The following is a 15958-nucleotide window of genomic DNA, read 5'->3' on the forward strand; positions in this document are numbered from 1 at the left end:
AGAACCTTGACTGATTTTTCTTCTGTTGCCTGCCATAGTTCTGTAGCTATTCCATCATTTCCTGTAGCCTTCCAACTTGGTAATGACCGGAGTGCTGATCTAACTTCATCTTCCCATACTAGCGGTTCTTGCAAATAGGGAATATCTTCTAGAGTATCTTGGATGCTGACATCCCTGCTGTACAGATTTTCAGTATATTCCTTCCATCTCTGTTTGATCTCCTTTGAGTCAGTTACTATCTGTCCTTTGGCATCCCTTAACATACCAATTTGAGGCTGGAACCTCCCTCTCTGAATTCAGAGATCTTTTGGAAAACTTGCCTTGTTTTCCCATGTCTATTTCTATCCTCAAGATCTTTACAGATGTCATTGTAATATTGCTCCTTGTTTCTTCTAACAGCTTTCTGAAATTCCCTATTAAGTTCCTTCATGAGGTCTTTATTTTTTTCTTGACTTTGGCTTCTCTCCTCTTCTGGGCAATTTCCACTGTCTGCTCTGACATCCATTTTGCTTTCTTCTGTTTCTTGGTCTTTGGCAGTCTCTTTTCACATTCATCCTTAACAACCTCTTTGATTTCATTCCACAGTTCCTCTGGTTCCCTATCAATGAAGTTCAGAACTTCAAAATGGTTCCTGATGTTCTCCTTGAAAATGGTGGGTACATTCTCAATATCATAACGTGGAAGCTGAATAGCTTTGTTTTTCTACTTTAGCTTGACTTGGAACTTGCACATGAGCAGTTTGTGATTGGTTCCACAATCAGCACCTGGCCATGTCTTTCCTGTTATAACAGAGCTCTTCCATCTCCTTGCACCAATAATGTAATCAATTTGATTTCTGTGTGCTCTATCTGGTGATGTCCATGTGTATAGGTGCCGCTTTGGTTGTTTGAAGAATGTGTTAGCAATGAAGAGATCATTGGATTGGTAGAAACTAATAAGTCATTCTCCTGCTTCGTTTCTGTTTCCTAGGCCATATAGTCTGACTGTGTTTTCCTCCTTACCTTTTCCAGCTTTGGCATTCCAGTCTCCAACCACCAGCAGCACATCTTGTTTGCATGTTCTGTCAATTTCAGACTGGACTTGAGCATAAAACTCATCAACTTCCTCTTCTTCTAGATCAGTCATTGGGGAATAGATGAAGAACTGTCATGTTAAAGGGTTTTCCATGAAATCTAATTGATATTAATTGGTCACTGACCGCATTGTACCCAAGTACTGTCATTGCTATATCCTTCCTGACTATGAAAGCAACACCGTTCCTCCTTTGATTTTTGTGTCCTGAGTAGTAAACGGTATGATTTTCTGACTGAAAGTGTCCCGTTCCAGTCCATTTTAATTCACTGATGCCCAAGATGTCAATCTGTAGTTGATCCATTTCACCTTTCATTGTGTCGAGCTTTCCCATATTCATGCTTCTTACGTTCCATGTTCCCATTATCATTCTGTCTTTGCAGCTTCGGATTTTCTTTTCCCGCACTGCAACATCTGCTGCTAGACGTCCAAAAGGCTTTAGTCTATCCGCATCATAAACACCATCGGTACTCTGAGAGATCCTCAGCTCTTCCTCAGTAGCATGTTGAGTACCATCCAACCTGAGGGGCCCATCATCCGGCACTACATTGACAATCATTCCATTTTGTCTATTCATGGGGTTTTCTTGGTAAAATACAGGAGTGGTTTACCATTGCCTTCTCCTGTGCAGTATGAAATAATGTCGTTGACACTGAAGTGATCGTCCGCCTCCAACAGCTTCCTATATCACTGCTGCCCAAGATAGGTGCCTGCTTGCTTTAGCTGGGTAGCTGGGATGACCTTCACGCTTTAGATGACCCTACTGGGCGTATACCTCCCAGGAACCTCCCAGGAACACACACACACACCCCGTCCATGATGAGGCAGCATAGCAGGACTTGAGGGGAAGGGGTTGTCCTCCTTAAGAGATTCCATATGTAAATAGCTTGGAGGCTCAGGGGGAGCTTGTCATTGGACATTTAACCTACTTTAGTGCAATGCCAGACAAACAGATAGCATATGAAGGTCACTGGTTCCTTTTGATTGCCTGTGTCAAAGAATACAGACACAATAAGCTGAAGGAACTTGAAATCCAGTCTGTGTCTATAGTTATTAAGTAAATCATCGATCAGTGTGATCTTTTTGCATAAAGGCATTCTGGTTAGCCATTAAGATATCACACATATATGTCACACTATGAGACTGGAGCCAGACAAATTCATAGGAGTGGAATTCAGAAGTCAAACTTCCTATCAAAGGGATAGGTAGATACTTGGGGCTGGGGTGGGGATGCATTAGAAAAAACTTAAGAAAACAAGTTGTAGGTCATTCTGCAGAGAGTGATATGTACTTTTGTGGCCGGTAGTGGAAGCTTTCCCTGCATATATCTCTCCCATCAAATGCCAGGTTAAGGTTGGCAAAAGCCTCGATGATTAATAATCTTCTTGTTTGCAATTTATTTTAAACCAATTTAGTAGTTTATAATCCAAAAATTAAAACCACAATTAAAAAATAATAGTTCCACAAAACTAAAACAAGCACTTATCACTTTAACAGCATTACACTCAAACAAAAAAATTGCCAAATTGCCACACGGATACAGCCTATTCCTATATATTATGAAATCTGCCATCTAGAACAGCCAAAGGTAAAACACAGCTAGCCTTCATAATAACTCACCTCAAACTCATAGTTATAAGACAAGAAAAATAATTAGCTGGTTTAAGAATAAGTCTATTATCTCTTAATCTGGAATATTTAGAAGCAGAGCTCAAATCCCTCTGCCATTCTAAATCCAAAATGTGCTACCACAATAAAACTATCACATTGTCATAACCCATTATAATTAGGGACTCAACAGAGGGTCCATATGTCATAAGTTTTCTAATTATAATTTTTAACCAATCCTAGGTATGTGTGAATCATTCAAAACCAACAGGGCCAAGCCGAATGGAAGAAAAATGAATTTTAATTAATTTTAACCAAACATTGAAAACATAAAGCCAGACAAGAAGTTCAACAGTAATCCTAGTTCTAGCCACACAACAGTATTAGGTATACATCTCAGAACTGGCGAAATTGATCTAAGGAATTGGAGAGTACTACTTCCAAGGAGAAAAATCCCAGTAAACACATATCTGTGAGCCATATAATAGCTGAAGGAGCACTCTAGCCTGAAAGACCCTAATAGCTGAAGGGGCATGATGGCCTCCTTTGGAAACATAAAATCTAAAGATAGCAATTTGCTGACCTCTGGGCATTCTCCCATACACAATTGGCTTGGGCACTCCAGCTGCCTGTGGCTTGAAAGATAACACACAGATATTTATAACACATCTTCTGTTCAATATTATCTCCATTAATCTGCCATGTGCAGAAGGGGTCTTCTCACAAATACTACAACTTTGGTCTTCTGATAATTAATTGTTAAATATCCCCTCTGCAGTATCTCATACCAATTAATGTTAATGACAAAAGTACTGCATCATCCACAAAAAGTAGGACCCTTAAATGTCTACCACATATTTTGGGAGAATGAAACTTAATATTTGTTAGTTTTGCAACTATATTATTTATTTAACAATTAAACAACAATGGGACCAATATGCAACCTGATAAACTCCCTTTGAAACTACTAAAGGTCTATTCAGATGGCCATGCTGAGCATAACGTACCCTAAGATAGGTATACCATCTGATTAAGAAGGAATAAACAACAATCTATAAAAGCAGCTGCCAATTCCATCCATAGTCATTCTCTTGATATATGGTAAAGGCAGCTCTAAAATCAATGAATGTAGCATATAAGGCTCCTTTTAATTGACCAGCATACTTATTTATCAAATGTTGTAGAACTAATCCTTGATCCATTGTGGTTCAACTGGCTCTAAATACTGCTTGTTCATCTGCAATAATATTTTCTGAATCCATCCAACTCAACAATTCCAGATACAAACGCCTAGCATATAGGTTACTTACCACATTTAAAAGGCTAATTGGCCTATAATTAGATGGTTCAAACCTATTTCCCTTCTTAAAGATAGGGATAATGATAGCAAGGCCCCAATCTTTAGGTACATGTGAAGTCAAATCTATATAAGTGAATAAAACTGCCAGGACTGGCACTTAACAACTGATATTAGATTTAATTAATTCTATAGGTTTAAAGTCACCTCCAGGAGCCTTCCCAGACTTTTGCCGTGACACTAAATCAGAAATCTCCACAGGGGTGACTGGGAGCCATTCCAGCAGAAAATCAATATTAGTATTATCAGTTGGATTCTGACAAGCCTGCTACATGTCTGCCATAAAGTGTGAATGAAAATAATTTACCCAGGCAGCAGAAGAAACTTGGCAAACCAGACTACTCATTTTGAATTAAGACCTCTTCTCACCAAATACCAAAATTTAGCAGAGTACTTGGACAGCAGAATAAGCAGAAACCAAGACTCTCTTACTTTCTTTTTTTCCCCGGGCGAGTGGATACCGGAAGAGATTTTTGTATTGTTTTTTTCAATGCCAGCACCAATTATGCTGGCACCGAGGGGCCACCAGCCCTATAGTACCCATAAACGTTAACTAAAGTTCTCTTGACAGCTACACAACCTTGGTCAAACTAGGGTTTTGATCTAAAGGTTGTCCCTCACATTTTCTTAGTGCTACTAACAGAAAGTGACCCATGCAAACATTGGGTTAAATTATAAAACTCTAGCAAGACTGCATCAGCCAAGTCTGTGGATATTATAGCAGACCGTATCTGCAGTAATTCACCAGAGTTAAGCAATTTAGAGAATTTATATTCTAATTCTTAAGACTATCTTACATGAATAGGGGACAAGTAATCAGAATCATGTTTCCAAAACCACTCCAGAGTGATTGGCTACATGCTCCAGCTAAGCATTTGTGCTAAAGTGTGTAAATTAGCTTGGATTGGGGTTGCAGTTCTGACACAGTATCATTTTAGCAGTTCTGGTGTATTGGAAAGAATGAAGCAACATAGGTACAGTTTCAAGGCTTTATTAAGGGTAAAATGGAGAGTTACAGAAGGCAAAAAGAGAGTTTGGTTAGGCAGCTCAACAATTTGGTTAGTGTTCTGAACAGAGTCTTAGAACCCTGCAATAATTTGGCTAAAGTCCTGAATAAGAGCCTATTTAGAGGCTTGCAATAAAAAGTGTCTGGAGAGTGGGGAACAAAGCAGGGAAAAGTGACAGGATAATTTAGGGAGAGGTGAGAAGTTAGTATTTCCGATCCTTCCTGGGTGCATTGGTTGTGCGATGGCCAGGCAAAGGTGCCTCCTCAGGGTAAAGAGGGGGATGAAGCGTGAGGGACAGCATCTACATCTCACAGCATGTGAGAGTCTGTAGGACTGCAGGATCCAAACAGAGTCTGGGGTTCTCTACAGCTCTGAACCACATGGCTCATGTAGAGCTGTCCACCATTGTGGACACCAATGTGCCCTGAAGAAACTATTGATATAAACAGGTGGCCATCCCAACCTGTGGGGCAAGGAGTTTCTTTGCAAAACAAAAAAGTATCAATTGCTAGTCACTTTAGATCGGTCCTTTTGGACAAAAGGTGAGAGCAAGCGATGCGAATATGTCTGTGTGAGGAAAATAAGGCAAAGTTTGCTTACAATCCCAAGACTGTACAGTCTCCAAGTGCAAAGATACACGTCTTTTATTTGTTTAGGAGCATCCTACCCTATCTTTGCTAGCCAATTCATCAACTTTAATAGGGTGAGAAATGGCCACTTCTGTGCTACTTCTGAGGTGCATTCCAATGTCTCTCTTTGAGCAGGAGTATCTCCTCCCTTTTAATGGAGGTTTATTCAGCTAGCTTTCCAAGGGATGGGGCGTGCACAAAACTGGTTTGTCTGGTTTGGTATGAGTCCAAACTGGACTCAAACTGGACTGGACATGTTCGGTTTTTTGACCCCGAATGAGGAGCCCAGCTTGGCTTGGCTTGAATTTGAGCCAGTTTGGTAATTGTAGAGTTCAAAAAAAAGTTTTAACTTATTTCCGGGTTTGACAGTGATCTTGGGTGGTTCTGCCATAGCTGCAGGCGGTCTCCAGTAGTTCTCCCTCTCCCCACTGGCTTCCCTCTGGCTGGCCATGCAAATGTCCAGGGCGCATGCATATCGGCCTCCAAAATGGCCACTGCCACCTCAGAAAGGTCCAATATGGCCTGAAAATTGACCAAGTTGGGTCTTTTGAGACTGGAGGGAGGCCAGCAGGGGAAGCACCAGAGACACACACCCCATGGCCACGGCAGCACCGCACAAGGCTGCCACCAAATCTGGTGGTATGTTAAACCAAATTAAAACTCTAGACCCCCCAAACCAGCCTCAAGCCAGCCTGGGACGTTTGGCTCAATCTCCAGTCAAACTAGGCCCAGTCTGGCTTGAGGGCACATCAACACATCCCTACTTAGGGAGGGGCAGCTGCATCCTGTGTATGTTTGCTGACTCTTTAACCTGGAGGCATACTGCCAACCTCAGCCTGTGTTTAATGACCTGCTCATGCCAACCCATGAGGTGAAAATTTCATGGAGCCTATGATCCCATAGCCCCGTGCTGTTAGTACATTTAAAGGGGTACTTTCTGTGCAACTCAAAAAACATGGCTTTTGGCAACAATCCACAAACAGGGGTTCTTCAGCTATATGAATTCCTTGATCTAAAAGCTTCACTTTCCAGACGGTATACTACCATCATCTGCTGAAAATAATCAATCAAATTCCTAGAGACAGAAAAATAATCTATTTTACTAACTTCCCTCCCTCCTCCCCAGAAAGCAAATTCACCACATCTATCACTTTCAACTGTCCCATTCAAAATAAAAAGATCACATTTATGGCATAATTGAACAAAACAGAACCCCACATAAAAATGAGCTCCAGAGAACTCTCCCGGGCTCCATGGATCCTGGGCCCCGCCCCCTTTGCACATTTTGTCATGCACAAAGGAGGCAGGGCCCATGATTCACAGGGCCCAGGCAAGCTCACCGGAGATCATTTCTAGTCAGGCAGCGCTCACTGTTGGGTAACATTCATTTCGCTTCCTCAAAATGAACACTATCCAGCAGCAAAGCCTGCCTGCCTAGAAATGAACCCTGGAGAGCTCCCACCAGTGGTGGCCCCCACCAGCCCAAAATTGCTGGAGGGGGGTGATTTTTATTTCTCGTGGACCAGTACCCAACGCCTCACAGACCTGCACCAGTCTGTGGACCAGTGCTTGAGAATCACTGAGATATATCATTTTTGGGTTTTGAATTTGAAATCTGGGGGTGGGGGGACATTTTTAACATTGAGGTCAATTGGAGAATGTAAAAAATAATAAAACAGGAATGGTTAGCCGGAGGGCAGAGGGTTCTGAAATTGAGATCACATCTATCATAAGATGACAAGAATATCTGTATGTAATGTGAAGTAACTCGGTACCTTTATTGATTTTTAATGAATTTTGGAAAAAATTAAAAAGCACTCTGAATGGCTTGTTTCATGGTATATAGTTGCAAAAATTTCAGGAATGGAAACTCCCTATTGAATATTATTCCAGACTCATTTGGAGGAACCTACACTTTGCCTTCCTGTACAAGGGGAACATTACCCGATTTTTCTGCTCCCCATTTTATATTCTTGAAATGGCTTGTCAGGAAGCTTTTTAAAAACCTGCCTAGATGTAGTACAGTTTTTCAGGATAACATGTAATTTTGAGCAAATCAGGTCATCATCTGATTTTTAATGAATTTTAAACTCATGCCTAAATTGGACTAACATCAGAGAATTCCAGTAGAAAAGTGTGTACACACTTGAGAATCCGGGTGAAATTGTTGTCATATCCAAGAATCTACTGACTGCTTGTTAAAGGGGGTAAAATAAATAAATTCCTTGCAGAAGCAGGCACATAGGTGGGCACACTACTGTAAGGAGCCACGCTAGCAGAAGGACAAAGACTGCAATTGGGCAAGAATAATAAAAGAATATATGCCCCTCCCCTAAATCACTGTGATTGGAGGGCAAGCATTAGACCATTTGATGAAATGCTTTTGAATTGACCAGTGTGCATCTTTCCCCCCACTTTTCCCTCCAAAAGTTCTTCCATAAAAGGAAGAATTACCATGGCAACTGCATCTGTCAAGTGGAGAACAGACAAAACAAATGCTACACGTTTAAACAACAAAAACAGTTCTCCAACCTTCCTACTCCATCAGCCAATTTATGAACACCTTGTCATGTGACTTTGTCATGTGCAAGGGGGCGTGGCCTGGGTTGCCGAGAGCCCAAAAGAGCTCTCGGAGCATCATTTCAGGCACGGTCGGCTGCCTAATAGGACGTTTTCCCCTCTTCCTCCTTCCAGAGAGGGAGAGGAAGGGGAAAACGTTCTATTAGGCATTCGGAGCTGCATGAAATCCTTGGCAGAGAGTTTGCCCGGGCTCTCGGCAGCCTGGGCGTGGGAGGGGGGAGTTTGCTCTGGACTCCTATGGAGCCCAAGCCACGCCCCGTGCGCGTGACATCACGCGCACATGCATTTCGGAAGGGGCCGCCAAGCGGGGCTGGACACAGGCCACCGCTCGGCTGGCTCTGTGCCTAACTGTTACTGTACATGTTTATATTCTTGAATTTTGTATTATGTGATGGTTTGAATATTATTGTACATATCATTATTCTTGTTCAAATTTTATGTTTGGATTTATGATTTATGGTTCATGAGTATCAGTAATTAGAGATTATTTCACTATTGGTTTATTGTTTTTATAGTTTGGTTGCATTATATCATTTGTATATATGTTTGCCACAGTCATGGTGGGATTTCCCTTCCCTCCCTTCTTCTTTTTTTATTGATTCCATGATTGCCCTTGTTTGTGTTTTGGTTTGCATGGTTTATAGAGCAAACACCAGTGAAAGGTTTAAGATAACTTTACTTGTGAGACAAAAGCACTCAGAGATCAGTACAAAGCTTGCTGATTGATACACAACGGAACAGGAACAAACAGGAACAGGAAAGAGAATAGAAACTCCTAGCTAGCCCAACCAATACAGAGGAAACTATAGTCACCATTTTGGGGACAGAGCTATACGAGAGACATGAATTCAACAAGTAAAGCAGCTTTCCCCATTACTTTATCTCCATACTAGAAACAGTTCCTCCTGAGGAATTTCTCCCTGTATTGCAACTGTTTAAGGCACGCAATCCCTGCTGGAAAATGTAGCACCCCATATAGAAGTTACTTTGCAAAATCTGCTTTTAACTGTGAATTCATCCCATTTGAAATCTATTGAATCAGTCAACTGAATGCTTAATGCTTGTATGAATGCTGGTGGCTATAAAGGGATTTGCCACAGATGTCATTATCACAGGCCCAGTGTCAGAATACCACACAGCAACCATGAGGTTTCTTTAAAAATAGACATCTCTGTCATTACAACCACACAGAAAATGTCAGCATCCCCTAAGAAGGTTAGTCTTGCACAGATGCAGCTTCTCCTGTTGGTTTGTCTCCAAATGCTGGCTCAGACTCCCTTGTTATTCTGTCACTGGGCTGATTACAGCAATCACAGGTTTTAAAAATATGCTTGGAACAAACTTGACTTGTGTGGCCAAGAGGCTGTCAACGATGGCCCCTGTATTACCCTAGGATAATCCTGAAAGAACACACGTCTGATATTTCCTTGCCTTGACATTTTAAGGCTGTCAAATTGGGGATTTAGCAGCTAGACTCCCATTACAGCCAGCAGGAGCTGAGCAGTTTAAAAAAGCCCTTGTGAGACGCTTTGGAAGCAACTCACTAATGTTCCTGTTTCTCTGTCCAAAGAGAGCTGTTATCTGTCAATACTGAGAAGAAAAAACTCAACAGCCAAGCCTGGCACTCCTAGTATACAGCAGTTCAGGTCTGTGCTCAGTGGGATCATTCAGGCTTTCTCTTCTTCATGCTTGGCTAAGAGGTTTCAGCTCTTTCCTGAGCTGACACACAGATAGGCATCTCAGAGGTGGTCAAGGCTCCTGACCCACCCAAGGCATCAGCCCCCTTTTGCTTCACAGAGCTGCCCCTCAGTGACAGCTTGATTTGTTCCTCTCTACTTTTCGCCCCGTTGCATCATGCATTTCTGCACTCACATTCCCTGAGAGACAACCTCTTCAGCTGACAAAGTCAATGGATACTTTCAGAACTGTCTTTCTGTCTGGTAAGACAAGTAGACATTATATAGAGGGTTTGATCCAAGTTCAAGGCTGACCCCAGAACTATTCTTAAAATAATAATGGCTGACATGATGAAGCAAATTACTCAAAGAAGTCCCACTGAACTTAAAAGGACAAGTTAAACATTGCTTAACTTGCCTTTTTAATTTCAATGGGACTGCTTTGAGTCATCTTCCTCATCATGTCAGCCAATATTGGCCAGTAGCATTTTTAAATATTCAAAGTGCTTCACTTACATGATCTGGATGTAATCCATTTAACAACTTAAAAGGTAGGCCAGTATTATTTCAAAGGATGGACTCCATCCTAGAACATACAATGCACAGAATGCTTTTAAACATGTGCAGAGGATAGTTTATTTCTGTCAGAGACTCCAGGGCCTCTACCTAGCCCTAGGAAGTTAGGTTGGGGCTCAGGCCCCAAAGTCCTCCTCATGCATGAAAGGAGGAGGAATGTACAGCATCAACTTTTATGACTGCCATGCAGTGTGAAACCTCTGGAGTAGTCAGGCTTGGTATAAATACTGGAGATTTGGCCTCCTGCTCTGGCCTGATCAACAAAACCAAAACAAGACTCAAAAGCCAACTTCTGCCTGCTGCACTTCAGCTCAAGTTCCCACTCAAGCCCCACACCTCTTGCAAGTGATCTTGTGTGCACCCTGAATTGGAGAATACATTCCAAGTCTGGATTTGTATATGGGCCTCCAGCCTGGCCCTGCCTGCCAGTTTTGCTCTGAGTAACCATGCCCTCCACATGCTGCTCTGATGGAGAAAACAGTATCTATTGAAATTTGGTACTTTGTGCTACTTTAAAAGGCACCGCAACCCTGGCAGTATTGAATTGTCATTGCATTCTTAGAGAACAAAACAAGGGGTCTAAAATGGATTTTTTTCTGTTTCATTTCCTAGAGGAGATATGGAGTCTCTGGCTGCATTCACATATAACAGCAAACTACAGATTGATGAACCTGAGGTAAATTATTGTAACCGTGAATCACGTTGCAGATGTTTGTCCAACAACCTCCGGTTTCAGGGCAGGGAAGCCAGTCCCTCTTCCTAGACTGCCAAGGCTGCATCCTAGGAAGCTCCGTAGTGCTTGCATAGCCAGATTGTGACAAAGAATGTCTGTAGAGTGGCAGCCATTAGCCATGATCTTCAAGGGGACATGCTGAGTGCAATCGTGCCTTTTCAGAATGGACCGCCTGCCCTCAGTAGGGAAAGGGCATTTAAATTACTTAAAGTGGCATCTAAGCCCTTCTCCTGATAGCAATTGCACCATTGTCCTCATAAGTGGCCTGCACCAAAAGAGTCTTGCACAAAGACAGCTACTGGCACCGGTGTGTGTGTGTGTGTGTGTGTGTGTGTGTGTGTGTGTGTGTGTGTGTGTGTGTAGAGGGGCACTATTTTTCTGTCACTCTGGGAAGAGATCATGATGACTTTTTTGGAGGGAATATGTACATCAGGAAGGGCAAAGGATCTTGAGGTCTGATCCACTGTGACTAAGGATGCTCTTGCGAAGGCAGACCCCAGCAAAGCAATCCAAGAACGTCCAAGAATACTCCTACCCCTGTGTCTGCTTGCCAACTGGGGATTAGTCCTCTCATGAGAGAGCAGGTCCACTGGGAAGGATCAGAGGTTCCAAGACCTTTGGTCCTCCATCAGATTGCACTCTTATGAGTTAGGCCATCCAAATCAAGGGCCCCCCACTTGTGTGGGGCTTCCCATTCTCTCTGGCAAATAACCAAACTTGTACACTGTTACCCCCTCCTCTCCAGGCAACCCTTGTGTCTGGTTGGTAGAGGGTGGCCATACTAGGGAAATACTGGGACCAGGGATCAATCTTTACGCTCATTCAAATTTCCTGGGTTTGGGCTGGTATTGCAGCATATTCAGATCGGCCACCGCAGGTGGGGGAATTGCAGAGAGGGGAGCCCCATTAATCAGCGATCCAAGAAAAGTATGGGTGCCATACCAGGCAAAAACATTCATGGATATATACCAATGGATGACCAGACTGGCAGAGGGGCTGCTTCTTCACAGCAGTCACCAAGACAGGGAAAGGTGTTTTTGGGGTACCCATCCCTGCGGTGTGCTTATATTGAGCAACCAGGCTGGGCAATAGCTGCCATCCAGCCTGCATGTGTGTCTCCATGGCCTTTTACTCTCATGAGAGAGTGGTCTGCTCTGGAGCAGCATCACACAGGAAGAATCTCTCCAGTGACTGGAGGCAATACTGTTCCTGCTGGATGGTTTTTCTTGTGAGTAATGCCAGAGACCGAATGCTTTTACCCAAGGGGAAAGGGCTGGTCTCCCTCTTCCCCAACTTTGTTGCATAAAATTAGACAAGAGACATTCAAGAATTCCTGGGTGGGGCTACCTTTTAAACCTGACCCTGGGTATCACTGCCCTGCCATATGTTATCTTTGCAGCTATCTAACTTGGTTGCACAGCTTATGGTGCCACCACCACTGCATGTGCTTGTGAACATACTTCTTTATTGATTCATTTTTGGAGGCCAAAACACATAGTGCCTGTCTTGCCATCCCATCCCCTTTCTCTTCTGATTGCGAGAGGGGGGAACAAGAGACACAGTGGAAAGTGGGCATCCTCTAATGTGACTTTTCCCTTTACCAGGCTTAGATGCTTGAGATGGGGCAACATGATCTCCCTGTTGCTGGGCAGCAGCTTGGGGAGTATGGAGACAGGAGGTGGGGAAAGTGCTTGGAGAGGAGGCCAGCAAGAAGTGTGGCAGGCATGGAGTGGGCACGTTCCTGGCCTGGTCTGGGCCACCCTCTCTATTATTTCGATTCCAGAAATAGCTCAAAACCCCGGTTATGGTGGCATTAGTGTTCGGATGTAACGCTGCCACCTTCAAATCTCAGGTTGGAGCCACAAAATTCACTACAAACTGAAGGTTCAAATTGGAGTTTGGCAGGGGAAACCACAGGTCACTTGTCATGAAACTGCAGTTTTATGCATTAAAACGTACACAAATTCCAACCTCTACCCCATTCAACTCCAGTTTGGCGTTATGTGAAAATGGGGCCTCTGTATTTAAGCATCCAGAGTATGATCTGAAAGATGTCTCCAGTTATTGTAGCCAAATGCACAAGCAGTAAATAGTTCCAGTGGCATCATGGATAGTTAATTTCAGAAATTAGTGGAGTTGGGCCTGCCCTAGAAACTCAGCCCTCGTGCTTAGAAACCCCTATTCCCTAAACCCCCAAATATACAGAGGGTGTGGTAGAAAAGGGTATTCAGGGGTGATGAACACACACCCTGGAAGTGCTTGAAAACATATTTTGCTTTGCATCTTACTGAGCTCTGGCCAAAAATTAAGTTCTTATCAATACTCCTCATTTACTTACTGCAACTCTACCCATGTGGATCTTTGTCATATGTTAACACAAGGGGATGCTAACAGAGCAACATCAGTCGTGTGTGTGTGTGTGTGTGTGTGTGTGTGTGTGTTCCCCACAGAACTTCCATCAAAGCAAAAGGCAGACTTTTAAAAGGCAGCTCCTGCAGTGACCTTGCACTTTTTGACTCTTCTCATTAAACAACTTGCCTCAGCAAGGGGTGATTGACTGCAGCCACCACAGTGCCCCTCGCTCTAATATCCAATTACAACTGCTTCTCTTTCGGTTCCACAAACTATTAGATAGCAAGGGGCGGAAGGGTGCCACTCAAGAGCTAAATTTGACACCTAGACAGAGACATTATTATCTCCCTGCCATTTGATTCTTCCATAGACACTTGACATAATGAAGCAATAAAGCCTGGAGTTTCTGACTTGAGCTCCTACCAATTACAAGCGGCCTGCTCTGACATATGCACAGTAGTTACAGCACTGACAATATGATAAACCTGAAACAACCATATGCATGTAATCTATCCACTCAGTTTATGAGCAGGCACACCCCTCTCACACACACCATCTTCACGGTAACCTCAAACCAACAACACAGACTAGAGTCTCATGTCACTGTGGTAATAGGATAGATATAAGATTTTTCACCTTTATCTTATGTTTGCACCAAAGATTTGAATTGTGATTATTTTTCACTCATCACAAGCACACAGCCCGTATGGTGCATATGAGAATTCTTTTCATGTGGGAGTCAATACCTCCTGAAACAGACACTAACGTTCATTCAATGTCCCTTAAGCCAATGTAGCCTACCAATGTCTTACATATGATGCAGCACCCCACTGACAGAAGAGGGAGGTGCACACACTGGCTCTGTGTGATTCCAAACAGTGTCCTCACTGCTATCGAGCTTGCAGAGCCTCTGTGGTTCCTTTTAAAAAAAAAATGCATCACAGATGTAACGTTGTTCCTACTGGGACTAATGGGGCCAGCGTTGCTACAGCAGTGACATCATTCTTGGAAGTCACAGAGGCTCTGTGAGCTTGGTAGCAGTGAGGATGCTGTTTGGAGTCACTCTGGGGCAGCACACATGCCCTGCTCTTCCATCAGAGGGGCACTTTGTGGAATATAAGCCACTAATTCTTGCAACATCCCTCCTCCCAGCCCTGGCCTCACCTCTCCTCTTCTTTTGGTCCCCATTTTCACCATAGCTATTCTATCACATTGGCTATCAGGACTGCAATCATCTCAGCCGCCCACCCCACCTCCATAATCTCCCGACTGTTACTGTCTTCCTGGTGACAGACAGCAGTGCTTCAATCTTGTCTGGACTGACCGCATGCTGTATCTGGCCACTGGGGAAAGCAGAAGCACTGCCAAGGGGGTGCATCCCATGCAGCATGCAGAGCTGATGCCTCTTAATGCCCCATCTGGAGAGGTGGTGTCTAGGTTGAACACTAATACGATAGCAACAAGAATTTCTGCATATTTTCCATACCAAATCTCTAAAGCCCTAAGCTTGAGATGAAATGAGCAGGTCGAAGGTATATTAACCAGCCCCTCTCATTAATTATTCAGCCTTTTAATTACCACATGAACATAATGAAAGGCAACAGCTTGGATGCTCCTGAAAAATATAATTAACAGGTTTCTCTCCAGCGGTGACCCAGCTTGTCCCAGCCAAAAAGGTGACATTTTTTGGGGGAAAAAATGCTCCCCATTATAGCAGTTGGTCTCTAACATGATTACATAATCCTACCATACTCAGTCCAATAAAACAATAAATAGAAAAGTTGTGGGCGAGACATTTGATTTCTCCCTCCTTTGGTAATTGAAGCAAAAGCTAAGGACATCTGGTCATCCTACTATAATATGGTGAAGTTTAGAAAACAAACAAACCTTTGTCTAATTATGTTTAAGTTATCTCTTCAAGTCACACCGACTCCTCCCACACAGACAGTTAGGTGCACCTTGAGAATAATCTTGACAGATTATTATAAGTAACAACAGGAATCTAGTTTTGAAAAGCACTGGGGAAAGCCATTGATGGAAGGAGTTAGATCTCCTTCATATAAATTTAGTTCACACATGCAGATACAGCATGATTTCCCTACACCTGATGCCTCATAACTGAATGTGTGCATGGACTCCATTGAAAGCATTACATTTTGTATGAAATCTGATCTGAACATTCCTATACACGAGATGACCAGTATTGTATAGTTCCAGCTTTTGCCATCGACCAAAGGATTAACACAACAGCCACAATCCAGCAAACTTTACTTGTGACTGCATTTCATTGAAATCAATGGAACTTAATACATTGTGACTAAGGGCATTTTCATACATGAGGCTTAAAGCTGCTCTTACCTCTATTGCTT

The sequence above is a fragment of the Hemicordylus capensis genome, chromosome 3, assembly GCF_027244095.1.
Source record: "Hemicordylus capensis ecotype Gifberg chromosome 3, rHemCap1.1.pri, whole genome shotgun sequence".
Lineage (NCBI taxonomy): Eukaryota > Metazoa > Chordata > Lepidosauria > Squamata > Cordylidae > Hemicordylus > Hemicordylus capensis.